At 41.9% G+C, this 24,998-nt stretch overlaps 1 protein-coding gene across 2 annotated transcripts in view; it reads right to left on the bottom strand.

Annotated features, from left to right (window-relative positions):
• Ms4a18 (membrane spanning 4-domains A18) overlaps positions 1-24,732 on the bottom strand; it is a 50,924-nt gene extending 26,192 nt beyond the window's left edge. The window contains exons 1-2 of one of the 2 annotated variants that reach the window (XM_042261020.2): positions 24,559-24,732; positions 2,823-2,875 (exon numbers count right to left, since the gene is read on the bottom strand). The gene's annotated coding sequence lies outside the window, so the exon portion shown is untranslated. The remainder of the gene's footprint in view (positions 1-2,822; positions 2,876-24,558) is intronic. The other variant, XM_076559984.1, reaches the window with a different exon arrangement.
• Positions 24,733-24,998: the final 266 nt, after the last annotated feature.

Here is a 24,998-nt window from a genome sequence, read left to right on the forward strand (position 1 = left end):
GTTCAGTTCTCAGCACCCAGTTAAAGACATGAGCAAGAGAAACACCCATCGTTGGTCCGACACCTGACAGCCAAGGAAGTCCCCATGATGTCTGTCTCATCTCCATATCCCCCATCTCTCCAGTAAGTCCCTCGGGGACCAAGGCACTGAGGGGGGATGACTAATAGCATAGCTCACAGGAGTGAACTTAGAACCCAGGGTTATTTCCATAACACTATGTTTTAACTTCTACAGAGGAATGCTGTGTCTGTTGGGTGACACAAACCGAGACTGTTTAGCTATGGGAACATACTGTGGCAAGCATCATGTGCCACTTCTCAACCTTGAGCATCCCTTGCTTTTTCCCAGGAACCCCAAGTTTTCCAGGGAGGTGGCTGATAGCAACAACTATAGCAACCGTAGATGTTTACATCTCACAGCCCTAGAGATATGAAGCAATTCCTCTAGCCACATACTATTACTATGGATATTTTGTAGATGAACTGAGAGTCAGAGAGGTTAGCTAACCTGAACATAGCCATGCAGAAAATACTGAAGCTGAGGTTTGCTTTTGAGACAGGGTCTCATGTGGCTCCAGCTATCCTTGAACTTGTTATGTAGCTAAGGATCCTCCTGCCTCCACCTCCCAAGTGTTGGGACTCTAGTCGTGCACTACCACGCCCAGTTTATGTGGAGCTGAGGGTGCATGTGTCAAACCCAGGGCTTTGTGCATTCTAGGCAGGCATTCTGCTAATGGAGCTGTAGCCCCAGCCTGAAACTGAGATACGAATGGTTTGCATGGAATATCTGTCTGTCTCTCTTTCAAAATAAATGCTATGCTGAATACTACCCTCTGTTCCATGCCATGGGAAGATGGGTTAGCTCTGTCTTCCCCCCACTTTTTTCAGAGAAGGTTTCCTGTTGTTCAGTGTGTGAAGAACAGTATCATTACAGACATGGCACACAGATAACTAAGCCCTAGGCTGTGCTCTAGAGGACCTGATAGAAAAACGTGGGAGCAGAGAAGGTTGATCTTTCCTACTAGTTCTTGGCTGAGGTCCTAAACAAACCTGACCACAATGCATTTAACAGATGGACTCAGGGAGAAGTCAGCCGGAAAGCCCCCACCCCCCAGCCCCCACTGTGCCCAGCCTTCTTTCCTGGGATTGTTTTGCTCAGGCAGAGGGAGAAATAGTTCCAGGAACCTGTTCTGACTCTTCAGCAGCCCGCCAGGTGGCCAAGCAACAGTCTCTGAGGTTGGGTTGTTGTGAGCTCCCACCATGCTTCAGTGCACTATTATTGAGAGCCGCTGGTAGCAAAAGTCCATGAGAGTATACAGCAGTGACAACTAGTGTTCAGAAGGCCAACCTATCAGAACTAAGGGTTTGTTAGAGGAAACCATCACGCAAGGCGGTGTGGAATTACTGCCTTTTGAATGAACTGGCTGTCTCTTGTTGTAAACTTCTTGTGCAATAACAGCTATGATTCTCCCCATTTACCGTGCATCTCCATGTTAGTGTACATGTAATCTCATGATTGCATCTCAATCTTGGGCACAGCTTTCCCTATATACTTGGGGTAATTGGACAACTGCCCCAGCTGTGTTTATTTTTCATTAACATATATCTGGCTAGGGCCATTCTCCAGACAAAAGTATTTCAGCAAAGATACCTTTTTCCAAGGACAAAACTGCACATAGATAAACATTAGCTCATCTCACAGATAGAGAAAAGAACCACTAACAATTAAATCCTCAACTCCTTACCTTCAACCTGGGTTATTTACACAAGACCCTAATTTAAGAGATTTACTGCTCACATTCCTGGGATGAAGTTTTAGCCATTTGCTAGATACTGAGTTAAGGCAGTTACTTCCCACTGACCCAAGGAGATTGCCTACAAGGCCAGGCAGGTGATAGGTGCCAAGTTTCTTTCTTGTGCAAATTAAGTTTTTACTCCTCCTCAGCCAGGTGCTATTCTTAGATTTTCTCCTCAGCAATTACTCTGAGTGAAAGTGCTTTTACTAACCAACTACTACATGCTCTGACACAGGTTGCTTAGCCACCTAACATATATCCCCTTCCCTATCAGAAAGCAGCTGCAGCTGGGATGAGTGGGAAAAGTGGCACCAAAGACAGTTTACTTTCTTGTGACTTATTGACCCCTAACATTCTACCTAGCCATTTCTAGATTCTAGTTTGAGCACATAAATTCCTTAATGATCTTAGCCTTTAGTTGCCCCTACCAGAGAACTCCCCTTTAGTCACTCCCCTTTTGGGTTGTAATTGGAAGCTGACAATTAATGCTTTATGGGTGGGTCCTTATCACCTCTCTCTGCGACCCTGAAAACTTCAAGCCTCACATTGCTTTACCAAAGAACTACTGTGTGGGTATATATACTGGTTCTCTGAGGGCACTGGGAGGATGGATGGAGAAGACCAAAGATGAGGACGGAGATGGAAAGAACTAGGTAGAATGAGGAGAGAACAGCAGAAGGGACTGAGAGCAGAAGGAACCAAGAGGAGCTAAATAAGAGAGCAGAAAAGAAACTGTGTAGAAAGAATTGACTTAGAAGAATAAAGTGAATGGACTAAAGAACTCAGTGTGCTTAGATTCATTGAATATCCCTCAGATTAGAATCCTCAGCTGGTTGGTAGACTCTTCCACGGACCCTGGGAGCCAACAATATCCGCTGGACCTATTACTGTTTGTATTAGTCTGTAGGGGACCCCCAACTCCTGCAGCTCCTAAAGAACCTTTCCAGGTTTTGTCTAGGTCTTGGGCCCCTCTTGATAGGGTCCAAGTTCTGTCAAGACCCTGTGAAAGAATATTCAGAAGTCTTACCTTGAGTCCTGGCAAGTCTGTCTCCTTTAGGCTCTGGCAGTTTCTGCAGCTGCCTTGGAAATTAAAAAACACAAGGGCAGAAATGTTAGGTTTCTCTTTCAAGCACCAAAGTCCTCCTTGAAGCACCACTGAGAACCAATAAATGTAATGTTAGGCTCCCATGTTAGTTTATCTGCTGCCCCTCAGAGTTTTTATGGCCTTGTCTAGAATAAAATTCTGTGGGAGGGTTCCTTCCAAAGTCTGCTTTTGGGAAAGTGTCACATGCAGAATGTCAGAATGGTATTGCACTTGGAGCTTGGGACCTTATAAAAAAGGAATTAAGTTAAAATGAAGTGATCAGGATGGGACCTAACCAGCACGGATGGTGTCCTTCTGAAAAGCAGATCTATGTTGTGCCAGCAACCATGAGTCCAGGGCATGGTATGTGTCTGTGTAGAAGTATTCACCAGACAAGAACTGATACAAATGTTTTAATAAAGAACATACACTGTGAACAGAAACATGGAGGGAAAGGTAGGGAAGGAGGAGAGAAAGAGAAGGTGGGGAGAGAGAGGGGGAAGGGGGAGGAGGAGAGAGAGCAAATTGCACCCCCAATGGGGAATGGCACTTTTTATGACAGTTCAGAGAAGTTATCTGTCCTTGCCTTGGGTCATTTGTGTGGCATTACATTGGAAGAGATTGTAGGTTGGCAGTTTATTGTCTTGTCGGGTAGTAATTTTACAACACCTCTCATCTTTTCCAAGACCAGCCATTCAGGGCCAGGCACCAGGGCTCTGAGGCTGTAGTTATTTGTTTAAGAGATCCCAAGCCTGGCCAGGCTCCAGGCAGTTAGCGCCTGATTGTAAAGTAGGGGATTTTGATCTTGAGTTTTGACCTTTTAGTTTCCCCTTTTTTATTCCTTTCTGTTTATAGATTTTCCCCTCAGACAATATATTGTGATCATTTTTTTTTTGTCTCACAGTCCCTCCCAGATCCTCCCCACCACCCTACCCATCCAACTTTATATCCTTTATCTCTTTCTCTCTTAAAAGAAAACAAACACACAAAAAAGGAAAAACAAATATATACAAATAAAAGACCAGTAAGACAATAAATGCCCCAACTGGGCAAAATGAGACAAAAAGTTTACAAAAATATAACCGAGTTAGTTTTGTGTTGGCCAGCTACTCCTGGGTGTGGGGCCTGCCCTGAGTTGTGGTTAGCATACCCAGGGAGATGCCACTGGAGAAAACCCCTATCTGGGTTGAATTTATCATCAGGTACAGAAGAAACCTGTGCCAAATGGCCAACTGTGGCGCTATTAGCACACCAAAGCTCCCGCTGGCCTCTAGGCTCTCTCTGCATGGAAAGCCCCTGTTACTGAGTCCTAGCTGTGCTTATCCCGCCCCCTAAACTTCTCCAGCCCAGGAGGAGCATCCTTTCCCTTCCCCCAGCTGCTGGTTCCTATAAAAACCTGCCATTTCAACCATGTGCTCTCTGGGTTCCCCCTTTCCTGTCCCCTTTCTCTTCTTCTCCTTTTCAGCTTCCCCACCTAACCCCCCTACAATGGCCTGGTTCAGTCTGCTGGCTGTGTTCAGTCTCCTACTTTCTCTTTCTGCTCTAGACTCTTCCAGATGTCTCTGGCTGTACTTTCCCTCATATCTACAATAAAAAACTAATCACCTTTGAGGTGAGAACTAGGCTTTGCATGGGCACTTCATTCACAAGCCATTCAGTTTGTGGTATTTGGTTGTGTTAGCCTCAGGAAACAAGAACTCCCTGTCTGGATTTCCTCAAAGCTTTACTCATCAAATTACACCATGTGGCTGTGTGTGGGACCTGGGGTGGGCAGGGTAGGACAGCAGAGAGATTCACTCTGCATAGAGAGCTACTGATGCCTCCAATCCCCTGCTCGTTCTTCCATGGAACTGGGGCAGGTCTTTCTTCTTAGGATCCTGGTCTTCCCTTGTGCTTCTAAGCCTCTCTCCCCCCCACCTCCCCTTTCTTCTGATCCCAGGGTCCCTGGCATGTTTGCAGAGCTTCCCCCAGTATCTCCACATTCTCCTCACACTATTGGGGAGAACAGTTAGCTCTCTCTTTCATCTGCCCCACCTGGCCAGTCCCTGGGGTGGGATGAGGATTTATTTGTCATGCTTCAAAAATCCAAAGAAGTTGTCACCCATGGGATCTGCTGCCTCCTTAAAACAAACTATGCTTCACTGTAGTACCATCCACAGTACTAACTTAGGGATCAGCCTAGGTTCCTGGTCCAGTTTCACTTTCGTTGCTGTGATAAAATACTCTGATCAAAATCAACTTAGGGAAGGAAAGTGTTTATTTGGCTTATACTTCCAGATCACCATTCATCAGTGAGGGAAGTCAGAGCAGGAACTCAAACTAGAACTTGAAGGCAGGCATGCTTGCTATTCCTTGAAGCCTTAACTCTGACAAAGGAACACACTCTCAGCCAAGGAAGAACAGCAGACGCCACAGAGGAATGCTGCCTGGTGGCTGTGTGGCCTTAGGCTCAGCTAGATTTCTTATACAGCCCAGGGCTATCTGCCCAGAGAATGGTACTGCCCACAGTGGGCTGTACACTCATAACAATTAATAATCAAGACAATATTCCCACAAATATTGTGATGGTTTGAGTCACAATGTTTTTGCTGCCTGGGGGCCAGCCTCTAGCAGCACAGGGTTCATAGGGAAATCCACAGAGTTGGCCAGGCGTACTATGACTTTTTTTTATCTGAGGGGGTTAAGGGAAAAAGTGTAGATGGATGTTTCTTTCCCACCTGCCAGATCCCAAATCACCACACAGAAGCTTATACTAATTGTAAATGCTTGGCCAATAGCTCAGGCTTATCTTATTACTAACTAGCTCTAGCACAGCCATATCTGATGGGAACTGTAAAAGTTAAAGGCCAGCACAGCTGCTTGACCAAGATCCAGCAAAGCTGAGCTACATGATGGCTGCCGGGCCACCTTTGGTTTTCATCTCCACCTGTTGCATGCTTGGGAGACTTTTAATATCTGTACAATTTGAGGATATTGGATTGATGGAAATTTCATATGAACCATTTATGCCTTCTCCAAGGAATATTGCTTCTAAGCTTCCCCAGGAAAGTCCTGAACATACTACCCCTCCCACTTTTAGGGAGATATCCTTATCTACTGGAAGGTCTTCCTTATGCTTTGGAGATTGTGACACACATAAAGAAGCCAGAGGTCTCTTAATGAGGCTATGAGACATTTTCAAAACTCCTGTACTTACTCAGGAACAAGATGATCAAAACAAAGTAAACTTAAAAAGGTTAACAAGATTCACTGGGCTAGAGGAGGTGGTTACAGATCAGATTGCAAGCCTCTTCCCATTATATACTCAGACAATTACGTGACATGTACATACAACAAAGTTAGATTAGCTGAAGTTACCATGTCAGAATTTGAATAATAACTGCAACAATTTTGGCCTAATGATTTTTGTTGGGCATTCTGACCTTTAAGAGTTAATAGTACACTTGCTTGGGACATAGCAATATGCCTGGGCTGGCTTGAAGATTTTGTATTGGTCTAGCATCCTTGAAGCAACCAAAGCCACCAGCCTGAGAACAGGCTATCATATGCCTCTAGATTCTTAAAAATTGGGCTATGGGTTAATAAGTAAAGATGATAACTCTGTTCACCAATGATGTCAAAACCTGAGGGAAAATGACTGAAAATGAGAAATCTATTCTGTCATAAGTTACCAATGATGACAAAAAGATGGATAAAAAACCAAACACATATCCAAAACCAAAAGTGATATGATCTGTGTTTTGGAACAACAAGAATCCATCTTTGATTAATAAGTTCTGTATAAATAAAAAAGCACTCTGGCTGCTAGAGAGAGAGTCAGGCTGCAAGATTTTTGTCGCTGCCATGGCCTGGCTCACCTCCTTCCCCCGCCGACTCCTTACATCCTCTGCTGGGACCTGTCCACTGCTGGGGGATGGCTCCTGGCATAGCTCTTACATTTTAAGTTAATCCATATTCCTTATTTATCCTCTGCCGTGTGGCATTACCTTTATTAGCATGGCACATTCATCTCCTGCTCTGTCGATGTCTGCTGGCAACTTCTCTGACTCCGCCCTCCTTCTTCCCATCATTCTCAGTTTGGCTTTCCCTCTTAACTTCCTGTCAGGCTACCGGCCTGTCAGCTTTTTATTAACCAATGATAGTAATACATATTTATAGTGTACAGAAGGATTATTCTGCAGCAAAAAAGACACTCTTGATTTCCTTCTTTTATTCTTCTTCTGTGTTCTTTTTCTCTTTTCTTATCTCTATCCAGAAATGTTCCTTCTGTCTCTCTTGATGTTTTCCTTCTAACTCCTTGTTCTTTTTTATTCTTTCCCTTACAGCTTATATACCCTAGCAAAATCTTTCAGGCAGTATAAAAATTACAGTGTGGTTACATTCTATTTTTCAAGTGAATATAAGTAAAAAAACCCAGCAAGTTTTGCATGTCCCTTACATGATTAAACATTTTATCCCAAGAACTCGTGTACATTCATATCCTAGCAACCTGTTATGAATTAACAGTGTAGGCGAGCAAGGTATTTTTTTTTTTTTTTTTTTTTTTTTACTGGCAAGCTGTGTTTTGCAGTTACAAAGAAAGGACCAATCACTTTATTACTTATCTTGAAAGGTTATCGTAAGGAATCTTAAAGGAATCACAAACTGAAAGTTTTATACATGAGAAACAATCAGTCAGCTCTACTTTAAATCTTTAGGGTACATACCCACTCATCAATAGTTTTTTATATCAGAAGACTGAGGGCAGAAATGAGTACAAGGAATTAATTATCACTTTTGGTCATCAACCAATCCCAGAAAGAAAGGCATGTCAGCTAATGATAATTGGGCTGCTTTGTTCTTGTCCCCTGACCTTAACGAGTTCCTCACTCAGCTATGTGCCTTTCTAAAACTGTAGATTGTCTTCTTGAGTTTTTCACCTCAAAGCTATTTAACAAAAACATCTTAGTTTAACTTTAAGCTATTTTCAAAGCTTTGTTTCAGCTGTGATGCACTCTGAAACCTGTGAACACACTTCCCACATTAAAGTTAAAAGAATTTAAGCTAACTTGGCTACTGAGACTCAATTCTTTTTCTTAATCATTAGCCCAAGCCACAGTCTATACAGCTCCTCAATAGAAACTCATGTGTTCTAGCTGTGTGACACTTGCGTGTTTTATTTTTTATTATCAAAACTCTATTTTTTTTTTAAGACAGGGTTTCTCTGTGTAGCTTTGCGCCTTTCCTGGAACTCGCTTTGGAGACCAGGCTGGCCTCAAACTTACAGAGATCTGCCTGCCTCTGCCTCTTGAGCACTGGGACTAAAGGCGTGTGCCCACCACCGCCCAGCTTCAAAACTCTATTTAAACTAACATTATTATTATCAATTAGACAGTACAGCTTAGGAAGAAATCATTTTCATAATAATCCACAGGTAAAAATGCCCAGTAGAACGGGATGTTTCCATGAGATAAACACACTACATTACAGGCAGTAGGAATCTCCCCACAACCATTCACATCATACCAGATACCAGAGAAAGATTGCAGCAGCAAGCGTGTGAAGGCACAGCAGAAGCTAAAGACATTCTGGAGTCTGTGGTCTCAGGCCTTGCCTATCTGAGATTCACCCATCAGGGATTCACTTCTTGGTGGGCTGACATACTGAAGTCCACTGCCATCTATTGCTCCTCTGACATGGCCACCAGCAAGAATGGCCCCTATAGGCTCATATATTTGAATGCTTGGTCATTAGGGAGTGGCACTACTTGACAGGGATTAAAAGATGTGGCCTTGTTGGAGGAAATGTGTCACTAGGGGTGGGCTTTGGCACTGTCAAGTGCTCAAGATAGGCCCAGGGTCTCTTTCTTCCTGTTGCCTGTGGATCTATGTGTAGAACTCTCTGCTCCTTCTCCAGCACCATGTCTGCCAGCATGCCACCATGCTTCCTGCCATGATGATAATGGACTAAACCTCTGAAACTGTAAACAAGACCCACTAAATGCTTTCAGTTATACGAGTTTTTTTGGTCATGGTGTCTTTTCACAGCAATAGGGCACTGACTAAGACAGATATATCCACAGGTCAATACGGCAATTTCTCAATTGAGTCTATCCTCTCAGATGACTCTAGGCTTTGTCAGATTGACAATCTAAGCTAACCAGGCTAGTTCTCATCAACAGATGAATGAATAAATAAAATATGGTGTGTACACAATTCAGCCTTAAGGAAGAAAGAAACTATGTCATCTGAAGGAAAATGGATGGAACTAGAGATTGTTGCACTAAGTGGAATAAGCCAAACTCAGAAAGCTAAATGTCACATTTTCTTTTATAGTTGGAATTTATATTAAATACATTGTCTTACATATTCAAATCTGTATTTTATATATCATATAGATGACATAAAAGTAGAATGTGGACTTTGGGAAAAGAATATAATTAGAGGGAGGTAGGACAGGAGAGGGTAATGGGGATGAATATGGCCAGAGTACACAATATACTTGAATAAAAATGTCATTATGAAACCCATGACTTTGTACAATGAGTATGTGCTAATAATAGTGTATGGAGGGAAGTCTGTGGGTGAGTATGGAGGAACATTCTTGGCAGAAGGAAATGGCAGTGGGAAGGTTTCCCTGAGGTGGAGCAGCTAGCAAGATGGAAGTCAGGCTCAGCAGAGGAGAACAGAACTGACTGGAGGAGCCCAGGGAGGTCTGACTGCAGGGGTCTGGCTATCATTGGAGGGTCTTTGGTTTTTATGACTATGAATTAGAAAGATCTATAGGAGGCTACTGAATTAGGGACTGACACGATTAGATGTAAATCAATGATTTTTTTACATGTTTAAAAGATATATTCATTTTATGTGTATGAATGTTTTGCCTGCAGATATGTTTGTGCACTGCATGTATGCCTAGTGCCTGCAGAGGTCAGAAGAGGGCATCAGATCCTCTGGAACTGGAGTTACACATGGTTGTGAGCCATCATGTAGGTGCTGAAAATTTAACTTGGCTCTTCTGCAAGAGCAACAAGTACTTTTAACCACCAAATCATCTCTCCATTGATGGATTTATTTAAGATGGAATCTTAGGGGAGGCAAAGAATAAATGTAGGTGACTTCTGGGTTTATGAAGGGAAAAGCAAAAAAGTCTGGGAGACTATTTGAGGCTGCTGAAATAACCTAAGTTGGAAAAGTAGGTAGTCTAGGCCTAGGGGGAGTAGATGTGGAGTGATTATCCTGAAAATGTTTTGAATGTAAAGTTGCTAAAATTTCTTAATGAATGACCTTATTATCATCATTGCTGTCATGTTTTTCCCTTGTGATCGATCAGCACTGTAGAAGTGACAGGACACATGAGTCACACAGCCTGGACTGTAGAGGAAGAAGATGTGAATTCAAATACAGTTTCACCATGTGCTGGCTAGTTTTTGCCAGCTTGACACAAATAGGTCATGTGGGAAAGAGGGAATCTCCACTGAGGAATTGCTTCCATCAGAGTAGTGTGTGGACATGTTGGAGGGGGTGGTGGTGGTGGTGGTGGTGGTGGTGGTGGTGGTGGTGGAGGGGGACAGTTCTTCATTGCTAATTGATACAGGAGGGCCCAGCCCACTGTGGGCAGTGCCATCCCTAGGCAGGTGGGCCTGGGCTGTACAAGAAAAGTGGCCTAGAAAACCAGAGGAATCAACTCAGTAAGCAGTGTTCCTTTGTGGTTCCTTCTTTAAGTTCCTGCCTGGCCTTCCCTCATTGATGGGTTATAAACTGTAAGTCAAATAAATCTCTTTCTCTCCAAGTTGCTTTTTAAAAAAATATATTATTTTATTTTAATTTTTTTTCATTTTGCATACCAACCACAGTTCTCCCACCCTTCCCTCCTTTCACTCCACCCCCCACATCCCCCCATCCATTCCTCAGAGAGGGTAAGGCCTCCCATGGGGAGTCAACAAGGTCTGGAATATCAAGCTGAGGCAGGCCCAAGCCCCTCCCTGCTGCATCAAGGCTGGGTAATGCCACCATAGGGAGTGGGCTCCAAAAAGCCAGTTCCTGCACCAGGGATAAATCCAAGTCCCACTGCCAGGAGCGTCACAAGCAGACCAAGCAACTGTCCCCACATTCAGAGGGTCTGGTTCGGTTCCCTGCAGGCTCCCCAGCTGTCCAATCAGAGTCCATGAGCTTCCCCTAGCTTGGGTCAGCTGTCTCTGTGGGTTTCCCCATCATGATCTTGACTGAAGATCAACTGCTGTCAGCTGTAGGGTTCCCTGGTAGAATTTTTGGGTCACTTATGTATACTATCATATCGTCTGCAAATAGTGAAAGTTTGACATCTTCCTTTCCAATGTGTATCCCCTTGATCTCCTTTTGTTGTCTTATTGCTCTAGTTAGAACTTGGAGTACCATATTGAATAAATATGGAGATAGTGAACAGCCTTGTCTTGTTTCTGATTTTAGTGGTATCACTTTGAGTTTCTCTCCATTTGATGATGGCTGTTGGCTTGCTGTAAATTGCCTTTATGATGTTTAGGTGTGTTCCTTGTATTCCTGATCTCTCCAAGACCATTATCATGAAGGGGTGTTGGATTTTGTTGAAGGCTTTTTCAGCATCTAGTGAGATGATCATGTGTTTGTTTTTTTTTTCTTTCAGTTTGCTTATATGGTGGATTACATTGACAGATTTTCATATGTTGAACCATCCCTGTATCTCTGGGATGAAGCCTACTTGATTATGGTGGATGAATTTTTTGATGTATTCTTGGATTTGGTTTGCCAGTATTTTATTGAGTAATTTTGCATCAATGTTCATGAGGGAGATTGGTCTGTAGTTCTATTTCTTTGTTGCATCTTTGTGTAGTTTTGGTATCAGGGTAACTGTAGCCTCATTAAAAGAGTTTGGTAATGTTCCTTCTGTTTCTATTGCGTGGAACAATTTGAAGAGTATTGGTAGTAGCTCTTCTTTGAAATTCTGGTAGAATTCTATGCTGAAACCATCTGGTTCTAGGCTTTTTTTGGTTTGGAGACTTTTAATGACTGCTTCTATTTCTTTAGGGGTTATAGGTATATGTAAATTGTTTATCTGGTCTTGATTTTAGTATATGGTACCTATCCAGAAAACTGTCCATTTCCTTCAGATTTTCCAGTTTTGTGGAGTACAGTTTTTGAAGTATGACCTGATGATTCTCTGGATTTCCTCAGTGTCTGTTGTTATGTCCCCCTTTTCATTTCTGATTTTGTTAATTTTGATATTCTTTCTCTCTACCTTTTGGTTAGTTTGGATAAGGGTTTGTCTATCTTGCTGATTTTTGTCAAAGAACCAACTCTTTGTTTCATTGATTCTTTGTATTATTTTGTTTGTTTCTATTTTATTGATTTCAGCCTTCAATTTGATTTTTCCTGTTGTCTATTCCTCCTGAGTGATCTTTCTTTCTCTCTTTCTTTCTTTTTTGTTCTAGTGCTTCAGATATGCTGTTAAGTTGCTAGTGTGAGATTTCTCCAAATTCTTTATGTGGGCATTTAGTGCTATGAACTTTCCTCTTAGCACTGCTTTAAAAATGTCCCATAAATTTGGGTATTCATTTTCATTGAGTTCTAGGAAGTTTTTAATTTCTTTCTTTATTTCTTCCTTGATCCAGTGGTGAGTCAGTTGAGAGTTGTTCAGTTTCCATGAGTTTGTAGGCTGCTGTGGGCCGCAGGAATATCATAAGAACTCAGCTGGTTATGACAAAGTCACTACCTGGAGGAATCAGGGAATTCCTCCAGAGGAAGCCAAATCCCAAGGAGTTTTTGGTGTTACTTGGCTTGTTATATATCAGCTGTATTCTGTTATGAAAATCATGTGTTCCTTCATAGTTTTCCCAATTGATTTTTCCCTAAGAAGGGCTAACAATGTGGACTGATCACTCTCTAGACATACACATTCCAGGCATTTGGAGAACAGCCTCAGGAAAGGCTTTCTCTGGAATCAGATATCTCCCCTAGCCACTTTCAAGGACTAAAGGAGACATCACCCAGGTGGTCACCCAATTTCCGAGGATTAACAGTGATAACAACCCACAGGCGAGTCTCCTGACTTAAGGTAAATTCCACAAGGGGACACCGCCTAGGTCAGGTAGACATTAAGTAATAGCTTTACACAATTTAGCTCAGACCCCTCCTTTCTTACAGCCTTACTAACTTTATAGACCTCTAACTACTTACCTAACCACTTCTAGGAATATTTAGATAAACTTCTGTGCTAACAGCTATGCTCAGCCAGAACTCCCAGTTCAAGCCTCCCTGTAATTATCATTATTGGTAGCATCCGGCCAGGTCCATCACCGGATGGAGGAAAGTACCTTATCAGAGATACCTCTGTACTCTCTAAGAACAGACTTAAGCATCCAGGCTACCTGTTTGAGAAGGCCTGGTGGATGTGCTAATTAAACTTAACTTCCTCCTTTCTAAAATCTTACCTCCAGTTCCAGATTTCCCTTTAACTATCACCAGGGGCATCTAGCTGTACACAGGTTGCCTAGAGACTGAGCACACTTTCCCCCACCCTGCAGAAAAACGGCAGACAGCTTGGACAGATAGGAGCCACAGGAAAAAAGAAGACAGTTTTATTTTCTCCCATTGACCTAGCAACTTATAGATTTTTTTTTTGGGTTTTTTTTTTTTTTTTTTGAGACAGGGTTTCTCTGTGTAGCTTTGCGCCTTTCCTGGAGCTCACTTGGTAGCCCAGGCTGGCCTCGAACTCACAGAGATCCGCCTGCCTCTGCCTCCCAAGTGCTGGGATTAAAGGCGTGTGCCACCACGCCCGGCAATTTATAGATTTTTAACATCCTTTACCAAACACATTTAAGATTATAGTTGTGCACGTAAGATCCCTCTTCTTAGATATTACCCATATTTAGCCTTTAGCTAATTCATTAGTCACTTCCCCTTTGGGTCACAAATGGTAATTAACAACTCGTGCCCCTCTTTGTAATTCTTATCAACCCTCCATTTGATCCTGATAGTGGACAATCACTGCCTGAGGAAGTTCAGGCTGAGTATCCTGGGTGGAGGGGAGGATTGTGATTTTGGAGAGATATATAACTGTAAAGCAGAGGACAGAGAGGAGAGAAGAGAATGGAAGAACTAGATGGGTAAGAACTTGAGAGGAACAAACTGAGATGGGAGAGAAGTAGATTGAAGGGCTACAGCAGAGTACTAGAGGAACGAGATGGAAGATGAGGAAGAGCCAGATGAGAGAGAAGGAGACGGGAGAGGAGATGATATGGGAAGGAACAAGATGGATGAGAACCTAGAAGGGGCAGAACTAGACAAAGGAATTAAGATAGAACATAGAGGGGACAGTAGATAAATATAGAGAGAAATCAGGCAAGAAAGGAGCTAGACATGAGAACAGAACTGAAGCTGTGTATAAAGGATGTTATGCCAGAGGAATTAAAGCAAGTGGACTATAGAACTCGGTGTGCTGAGATTATATTTCCTGATAATAGTCCTCGCCGTCAGTAGTTCTCTCTCCTGAGCCCCTGGGATGTATAATATTGAGATTGGTTCCTCTAATATTATACAAGAGTAGGCTTTCTGTAATTTGTGTACTTGTTGAATTCTAACTTTAAGCCATGGTGATCTGATAAGATACAGGGAGTTATTACAATTTTTTTTTGTATCTGTTAAGATTTGTTTTGTGACTGAGTATGTGGTCAATTTGAGAAAAGGTTCCATGAGGTCCTGAGAAGAAAGTATATTCTTTTGTGTTTAGGTGAAATATTCTATAGATGTCTTTTAAGTCCATTTGAGTCATAACATCTGTTAGTTCCCTTATTTCTCTGTAATGTTTCTGTGTGGCAGATCTGTCCATTGATGAGAGTAGGATGTTGAAGTCTCCCACTATTAGTGTGTGAGGTTTGATGTGTGATCTAAGCTTTAGTAATGTTGCTTTTACAAATGTGAGTGTTCTTGTATTTGGGCATAAATGTTCAGAATTGAGACATCATCTTGATGGATTTTTCCTGTGACGAATATAAAATGTCTTTCTCCATCTCTTTTGATTAATTTTAGTTTGAAATCTATTTTTTAGATATTAGGATAGTTACACCAGCTTGTTTCTTAAGTCCATTTGATTGGAAATCTTTTCCCAACCCTTTACTCTGAGGTAATGTCTGTCTTTGAAGTTGAGGTGTGTTTCTTGTATGCAGCAGAAGGATGCATTCTGTTTTTGTACTCATTCTGCTAGCATGTGTCTTTTTATAGGTGAATTGAGTCCACTGATATTAAGAGATATTAGTGACCAATGAATGTTAATTCCTCTTATTTTTTGTTTTTGTTTTTGTTGTTTTGGTAGTGTGTGTATGTTTCCCTTCTTTGGGGTTTGCTTTTGTTTTTTGTTTGTTTTTGGTTTTGGTTATTTGAGACAGGGTTTCTCTGTGTAGTTTTGTGCCTTTCCTGGATCTCGCTCTGTAGACCAGGCTGGCCTCGAACTCACAAAGATCCGCCTGCCTCTGTCTCCCAAGTGCTGGGATTAAAGGCGTGCACCACCACCACCACCACCACCACCACCACCACCACCACCACCACCACCACCACCGCCTGGCCTTTGGGTTTTGCTGGTGTGGCATTATCTATTGCCTGTGTTTTCGTGGGTGTAGCTAACTTCCTTGGGTTAGAGCTTTCCTTCTAGTACTTTTCTGAAGGGCTGGTTTTGTGATAGGTATTGTTTAAATCTGGTTTTGTCATGGAACATTTTGTTTTCTCTATCTAAAGTGATTGAAAGTTTTGCTGGGCATAGTAATCTCAGCTGGCATCTGTGGTCTCTTAGTGTCTGCAAAATGTCTGTTTAGGACCTTCTGGATTTCATAATCTCTATTGAGAAGTCAGGTGTAATTCTGATAAGTCTGCATTTATATGCAACTTGTTTTTTTTCCTTTGCAGCTGTGCAGCTGTTAATATTTTTCTTTATTCTGTATGTTTAGTGTTTTGATTATTATGTTGCAAGGGGCTTTTTTTTTCTGTCCAGTCTATTTGGTGTTCTGTAAGCTTCTTGTATCTTCATAGTCATGTCCTTCCTTAGGTTGGGAAAGTTTTTTCCTATGATTTTGTTGAATATTCTCTGTACCTTTGAGCTGGAATTCTTCTTTTATCCCTATTATTCTTAGATTTGGTCTTTTCATGGTGTTCCAGATTTTGTGGATGTTTTGTGTTAAGAATTTGTTGGATTTAACATTTTCTTTGACCAATGAATCCATTTCCTCTATAGTATCTTCAATGCCTGAGATTCTTTTTTCCATCTCTTTTATTCTGTTGATTATGCTTGCATCTGTAGTTCCTGTTCATTTACCCAGATTTTCCATTTCCAGAATTCCCTCAGTTTGTGTTTTTTTTATTGCCTCTATTTCAATTTTCAAGTCTTGAACTGTTTCCTTTACCTGTTTTATTGTTTTTTCTTGGCTCTCTTTAGCAGATTTATTGATTTTTTCTAATTTTTTGATTGTCTTTTACTCCATTTATTTAAGGGAATTTTAAATTTCCTCTTTAAGGGCCTCTATCATCTCCATAAAGTTGTTTTTTAGGTCATTTTCTTGTGCTTCATCTGTGTTGGGGTGTTCAGGTCATGCTGTTGTAGAACTGCTAGGTTCTGGTGGTGTCATATTGCTTTTTATATTGTTTAATGTATTCTTCCACTGCTGTCTACTCATCTGGGTTGAGGTAATTAAAAATACAGATGTTGATTCTTTCTCCAATCTGTGCATGTGGTATCTGTGCCTCCAGTGGCCTCTGATGCCTCAGGGGAAGTTAGACTTGTAACTGGCTGCTTCCAAGTTGCTTTTGACCAGCATTTTATTTCAGTAACAAAAAAGCGAACTAGAACACACGAATTACTGGCAGGTGCACTATGGCAAATCACTAAACCTTGATGATCCCTGATTTTTTCCTATTTCTTGTCCTTACAGAATTGATAATTCTCCTCTGTGTTTAATATGAAGTGATATAACAGGCAAAAGTACACTGAATAGAAATAACATGGTAGGTAGTGAATCAAAAAATGTTAATTACTTGGTTTTCTAGAGCATTGAGTTAATTGATCAGGTACTTATTGGAAACTGCTATGGTGTAGATATGATTTCCCCCTAAAGGTTCGCGTGCTGGAAGCTTGCATCCACTGTTGTGATATTGAGCGGTGGTGAGACCTTTGAGAGGTGTGGCTTGTAGAACGTGACTGGGTCGTGGCCCCCTTTGTGAAGGATTTAGTGCTAGTCTTTTGGAGTTGCTTAGATATCGTGGGGATGGACAAGCTCCTGAGAAAGTAGCTTGATATAAAGGCTTGAGACTGCATCTCCTAGTGGTTTACTTTCTCTCTTTTCTCATGATGTTAGAGTGTGATGAACACAGGGGACTCTCACCAGATGCTCCTGTCTAAATCTTCCAGCTGTCAGAATCAGGAGCCAAATAAACACACACACACACACACACACTCTCTCTCTCTAATACATTAAAATACTCATTTGCAGTCATTTAAAAAATTTATTTTTTTTTGAGACAAAGTCTCAAATGTTGTTCTGGATGTCTTAGAACTCGCTCTGTAGACAAGGCTAGCCTTGCTCTCAGAGATCCGCCTGCCTCCTGAGTTGCTGGGATTAAAGGTGTGTTCTGCCACACCTGGCTTGTGGGTATTTTCTTATAAACCACATAAACATTAAAACAAACATACAGATGTCTGCACTAAACACACCAGGAGGACAGCATTAGTAGATCATGTGTGATGCATCTAGCAGTTTTGACTGACACAGAGATGTCCTTCATGCCATTTTATTTTCCTCTTATCCAAGTGAACTTTAACCTTACTTCTCCAGCCTTTATTGCTCTCTGCAGTTGTATAGCCTCTATTGACTCCTGGTTGTTGATTTAACTTTATGAGACATAAAAACGTACTTGACACTAGCATGTGAGAGAAAGACCAATCAAAGGAAAGTTGATGGACTGAGTCTAACAGAGGCTGATAGGAAACAGATGGGCTGTGCCAGACTCTTATCCAACATCCCAATTCTTCAAGTCTAAAGGTGAAGGGCCATTTTAAAATTTCTCTACTAAGGTTTGAATTTGATTTGTCCCCCGAATTGATGTGAGAGTTTAGAGGTGCCAGGAGTGTCTGCAGAGTATAAAGGTGGAAAGATTAGAAAATGGTTTGTTAGGTCATTAGGGTGGGGCTCTTATGCTTCAATTCTTGTAGCCTTATATGGAACAGCAGAGAGAATGCGCGCGCGCGCACGCGCGCGCACACACACACACACACACACACACACACACACACACACACACACGCATGCATACATTTCTGCCATTATGCAGTACAGTAAAGATAAATTCCTTTCTTCTTTTAAATTAACTATTCTGCTGTAGGTATTTGGTGAAAGTAATAACACCAACAAAAGTAGACTAATGCACTACCATTTGACACCTTGAGAAATGTCTCCTCTGGATGTTCTTTTTGAGTTAGTCCATTCTTAGGAAGAGCTTCTCAGCAGAGTCACCACAGGATGGTGAAGGCTGACACACAGTACAGCATACGGCATTGTATTGGGAGGTGTTTGTGCTAGTCAATGAAGTTCCTGAGGTAACTAATTATAGAAAGATAAAGATTGTTCACTTACAGTTTTGGAGATTCCAGTTCAAGACTGGGTGGGAGCATTCACTCAGGCATTTGATGGGCATGCCACACTGCAGTGGTGGAGAGCATGTGGTGGTTCTATGAAGCAAAGGAGGAAGAAGGGGCCAGGGCCTCCAAATCCTCTTTGAGGTCATACCACCAGTGATATAAGGATCTTTTACAAGGCTGCGATCTCAAAGGTTCAGACTCTCCTGACAGTGTCAACCTGAGGACTAAGTCTTTGAAGACTTATGTACTTTTAAGGTACCCAAATGATACATGTGCTTAAAATGAAATAAAATGGCTTAGCAGTGGTTTTTTATTTTAATTTTTTTACATATATTACAACCCAGCTGCAATTTCCTCTCCCTCCCCACTCCTCTCATCCACCCATTTTCTCTCCACCAGATCGCTCCTCCTCTCTTTCCCAAAAAGAAAAAAGAAAGAAAAAAAGAAGAAGAGCAGACCTCCCAGGGATATCCACTGAACATGGTACAACAAATTATAATAAGACAAACCCTCATATCAAGCTGGATGAAGTGACCCAGTAGGAGGAAAAGGGTCCCAAGAACAGGCAAAACAGTGAGAGACACTCCTACTCCGACTGTTAGGAGTCCCACAAGAACACCCAGCTACACAGCCATAACTTATATGCAGGGGACCTAGCTTAGGGTCCATGATTGTCACTTCAGTCTCTGTGAGTCCCTATGAGTCCTGCTTAGTTGATTCTGTGGGTGGTGTTCTCCCAGTGCCCTCAATCCATCTGGCTCTTACAATCCTTCCTCCTCCTCTTCTGTGGGGTTCCTCTGGATTTGCCTACTGTTTGGTTGTGAATCTCTGCACTTACTCCCATTAGTTGCTGGGTGAAGCCTCTCTGAAGACAGTTGGGCTAGGCACCAGTCTCCGAGTATAGCAGAATATCATTAGGAATCATTTCATTGACTTTTTTTTTTGCCAGTTGTATTTGGATCCATCCTGGGCTGCCCTGACTCTGGCTCCTGGCCATCCACACGGTATCAGGCATGGGCTCCCTCTTGTATCATGGGCCTCAGGTTAGACCAGTCAATGGTTGGCCACTTCCACAAGTTCTAGCAATGGTTCCTAAACTTGAGTTGCAGTAGAATAGCCAGGAGGCTTGGCACAGGACAGATGGTGGGGCCCCATTCCTGGAGTTTCATTTTTGAAAATAAAGTATAATTACTGTTGTGGTTTGAGCTAGAATGGCTCCTGTAGGTTCATATGTTTGAATGTTTGATCCCAGTTAGCGGAACTGTTTAGGAAGAATTAGAAGGAATGGCCTTGTTGGAGGAGGCGTTTAACTGGAGGTAGGCTTTGAGGTTTCAAAAGGCCACATCAGACCCAGCCCCCCCCCCCCCCCCGGGGCCGGCCCCCCCCCCCCCCCCCCCCCGTCTGCAAATTAGCTCTCAGTTACTGCTCCAGTGCTATGCCTGCCTGCCTGCTGCCATGTTTCTCACCACTATGATCATGGCCTAGCCCTCTGAAACTGTAAGCAAGCCCCTAATTAAATGATTTCTTTTATAAGTTGCCTTGATCATGGTGTTTCCTTTCAGCAATAGAACAGTAACTAAGACAAATACATCATTTTCCTCCCTTCCCTTTCCTCCCTCTAATCTTTCCCATGTATTCCCCAACCCCTGGATCTCTCTCAAATTCATGGCCTTCTTTTCTCAAATTGTTATATTGTCTCTCACACACACACACACACACACACACACACACACACACACACACACACACACACCTGCTCAGTCCATATAGTATTACTTGTACACATATGATTTCAGGCTTGATAACTTGGTACTGGATAATCAATTGGCATTCTCTTCCCTGGGGAAGACTATTTCTCCCACTCTGAGCTCTCCTTAGCTGCTTTATAGTTTTTGTGTAGGGTTGAGGCCCTATGAGCTTTCCCCTTTCCATGCTAGCCTGTCTGTTGGTGTGATACCTGTTCAGGTCTTGTTTAGGCAGCCATGTTAGTGAGACTGCATGGGTGTATCTTCCCTGACATTTCTAGGAGACATACTATTACAGAAAAAAGTTCATTTGGTTCTTCCACAATGACCCCTGAGCCTCAGGCATAAGAATCATGTTGCAGATGTATCAGTTGAGGCTGGGCAGCACACAAATCACTTGCTCTGTGCATTTTGATTGTGGTTTTCTGCAGTAGTCTCTATCTGCCAAAAGGAAACATTTCTTTGATGAGGGGACACCTATACTTACCTATGGGTCTAAGGACAGATATTTAGAATGTAGCTAGAAATTGTGCTGGTTTAGTAAATTGGTGGTTGTAGATTCTCCTTTAAGATCCACACTTCAGTAGCTTTGGGTAGTTGACTAGGTTTCCTGTGCCAGCATGATTTCCCTCTTATTGAGTGGGTCATAAGTCCACTTAGAGGGAGGGTTCTTGGTTACCGCCAAGGTATGTGTACCCCTGTTACACTCTTAGGGTTGTGGTGCCATGTTGGTCTTTGTTGTGGTTTATAGGCATCATAGTGTACCCCTGTTACACTCTTAGGGTTGTGGTGCCATGTTGGTTTTTGTTGTGGTTTGTAGGCATCATTGTGCACCCCTGTTACACTCAGGGTTGTCGTGCCATGTTGATCATTGCTGTGGATATTGCTCTGTATAAATAAAATGCTGATTGACTAATAGCCAGGCAGTAAGTACAGGCGGGACAAGCAGAGAGGAGAATTCTGGGAACAGGAAGGCTGAGTCAGGAGACACTGCCAGCTGCCACCATGAAAAGTGAGATGTAAGGTACCAGTAAGCCACAAGCCACGTGGCAACTTATAGACTAATAGATATGGGTTAAATTAAGATATAAGAACTAGATAATGGGCTGGAGAGATGGCTCAGAGGTTAAGAGCACTGGCTGCTCTTCCAGAGGTGCTGAGTTCAATTCCCAGCAAGCACTTAGTGTCTCACAACCATCTCTATTGGGATCTGATGCCCTCTTCTGGCATAAAAGTGTACATGCAGATACAGCAATCATATAAAAACAAATAAATCTTAAAAAAAAAAAAGAACTAGATAACAAGAAGCCTGCTGCGGCCATATAGTTTGTAAGCAATATAAGTCTGTGTGTTTACTTGGTTGGGTCTAAGCGGCTGCGAGACTGGCGGGTGAGAGAGATTTGTCCTGACCATGGGCCAGGCAGGACTGGAGAAAACTCCAGCTATAGATCATTGTTGTACTTTGTAGGCATCTTAGCTGGGTAGAACTATTAGTTGCTTCTCTTCCTAGGAAACTTGCATGGAACCTTTTGGTCCATGAAAGACAGTCTTTTTTTTTGTTTGTTTGTTTGTTTTTCAAGGAAGGGTTTCTCTATGTAGCTCTGGCTGCCCTGGAACTTACTTTGTAGACCAGGCTGGCCTCAAACTCACAGAGATCTGCCTGTCTCTGCCTCTCAAGAGCTGGGATTAAAGGTATGTGCCACCACCACCTGGCTACCATGAAAGATAGTCTTAAGGGAGGAAAATTTTAGGTTAGATTCAGCTTAAATTCTTTGGGTCCTATGTCTGAAGAATATGGTGTCTTCAGCAGTAAGGATTTACCTTTCACCCCTGGGAGGCAGTCAAGGGCAACATCAATAGCCTATGTTTTGGGAGTCTCTTGGATAACCCTGACTGGCAATTCAAAAGGTGGTCTCTCATACCTATGGCTCTTGGGGGAGGCAATGTCAGCCCAGATGAGAAAAACTTCATTTAAACTACACACACACACACACACACACACACACACACACACACACACACACACACACACACAGAGAGTATCGTATTATATGCAATTTTAAGTGAATAGATTATATGATCCCTTATGACTTTTTAGACATCCTTAGTTATTTTTCCTTCCTTCTTCCTTGGTATTTATCTTTCCCTTATTAGATCTTGTTAGACTTCCCTAGCTTACCCCATCTCCCCAGTCAGACCACTTGTGATACCACCTCCTTACTCTGGCAGTGGTCCCTTTTCACTGTCCTGGTTTCTACAGTTAATCCAGGCTGTGTATTCACATCTGAAGAGCTGGGCCTAGGAACCTCAGATGAGTGAGGACATGAAACGTTCGTCTCTCTGGGTCTGGGTCACCTCACTCACTCTGATCTTTTCTAGTTCTATCCATTTACCTGCAAAGTTCATGGTTTCGTTTTTATTTAAAGCTAAACAGGATTCCATAGGGTATACCCACCACATTTTCATTGTCCACTTTTCACTTGAAGGGCATTTAGGTTGTTTCCATTTCCTAGCTATTGTGAACAGAGCAGCAATGAACATGGCTGAGTATCTGTGGAGTAGGATGTGGAGTAAGTACTTGGAGCATATACCAAAGAGCTATATTGCTGGATCATTTGGTAGACTTATGTTTTGGCTTTTTGAGGGTTCCCTATACTGATTTGCTAGACCAATTTTCAATCCTACCAATAGTAAACAAGGGTTCCTTTGTTCCCAAATCCCTTCCAATACTTATTTATTTATTTGTTTATTTATTTATTTACTGTCAGTTGTCTTCTTGATTCTTGGCATGACTGGGATAAGATGAAATTTCAAAGTTGTTTTGATTTGCATTTCCCTGATTGCTAGGGATGATGAACAGTTTTTGAAATATTTCTCAGTCATTTTATTTCTTCTTTTGAGAACTCTCTGTTCAGATTCCAAGCTCATTTTTTAAAAAAGAGTTTGTTGGTTTTTTTTTTTTGGCTCTTTAGTTTAATTATTTGAAATATAATATAATTTATATTTGTATTATAATAATTTACATTATTATAATATAAATATATTTATATTAATCCTCTGTCAGATGTATAGCTGGCAGAGATTCTCTTCCATTCTGTGGCCTTCCTCTTCTTCAGTTGATTCCTTAGTCGTGTGGAGCTTTTTAGTTTTATGAGGTCCTACATACCAATTGTTAGCCTCAGTTCCTGGTCAAATGGACCCTCCACATTCCTGTGTCTGTAGGCCTGGGTGAGGCCAATGACTTTTCACGTCTAACAGCCTGCGAGGTGGTGCTGAAATGGTAAATTCAGGACTAGTTTTCAAGGATATTTAAGAACAAATATCTAGACTATGCTACCTTTAAGATCTGGAAATACTCTGAATTCTGTGCTTCTGTAAGTTCTTGAGGGAAATATTACTAAGTCTTGGGCTTTTCTCCTGAAATCTTTTTACTCCATCCTCCCCCATCTATATTGTACAAGACTATCTGAGCCATCATCAAAGTGAGAAATCCACAGCATCTGCTTAAAGGGCAAGGGAATTTATTAGGGGAGAAAAACTCACTGTACAGAACAGAATTGTCTCAGGTTCTAGAATGCTAGGGCAAAGTCTCACGCTGTTCTAGCTGTTTGAATCAGTCCTGCATGCAAGTCCCATGAGGGAGTGAAGAGGAGACTGCCTATGTGCATCCCAGATCTTAAGGGTTGCCGAGAGGCCACGCCCCAGGGGCATGGACTTCAAGGTCATAAGGCAGGCAGAGCTGCTGCTTCTCTAGGGGTGGTGCTTCAAGGTCATAGACAGAACAGCTATCCACTACATCTCCCCCTTTTGTCTAAATAAGAAAGTTCTAACCTAATATAAAACTATATACAATAGGAACAATTATCAAGTATTGCCCAGGAAAGGGTAAAGGTAATAACGTAATCAAAAATAGAAACACAACCAGCAAGAAAAACATCAAACAAGAGACACATACTAAAATCCAGAGATATCCAGAACATAGGTAAATGGCATGTTACAGAGATAACTCCAATAGCTGGCCTATCTGTAAAAAATATAACTTTCGTATCTGAAATGATCTTAGCTAAGATATGAGAGGATCATAACTGTAACTATCTAGTCTTTAACCCCATCAAAGAACTGAGAAGGAACATAAAATACCTGAGAAAACAGAAAATGCAAGCAAACAATTTCCAAAAATTTTGCAAGAATAGACAAAGACAGCTGGCACCCTGGACAATCACCTAAAGTTTCTCAACACCATTGGGGCATCCAGTTTGGCTATGACCTAGAATATCTGTCAGACCATTTTCAGAAGCAGGAATTTTGAAAGACCATCTTACTGTGTCTTGGCAAGGTTCAGTAGTCACTTTTCCTTGTGTCCTGCTCGTCTGGAAAGGACAGCATTCATACTGTCAGCAGTTGAGGTAAGGGTGGTTCTTTGCCCAGCAGGCCATTTTGTGCCAATAAGAAGACAAACTTCCAAATGGAGTGTCTTAGAAGCCCAACATTCTCTCAGGAGTAGATTGGTGTTGCCAGGAGCAATTGTGTCTCATGTTAACAGAATTCTGAGTTATCAAAACATTTAGATGCCATATTCTCTAGGTCTATGAAGTGTTTGAAGTTTACCTATCCATCTGACATATGTTTCTGTAAATCTGGAAAACCTAACTAACATAACTATAGATATTATAAACATTGGTGACTATAGTTCTATAAGTCTTATCTACCTAAATAACCTAAGGACTAAGGCTTCACATTAACAAGGTAACCAATCTGTAAA

Source organism: Peromyscus maniculatus, chromosome 1, assembly GCF_049852395.1.
Source record: "Peromyscus maniculatus bairdii isolate BWxNUB_F1_BW_parent chromosome 1, HU_Pman_BW_mat_3.1, whole genome shotgun sequence".
NCBI lineage: Eukaryota > Metazoa > Chordata > Mammalia > Rodentia > Cricetidae > Peromyscus > Peromyscus maniculatus.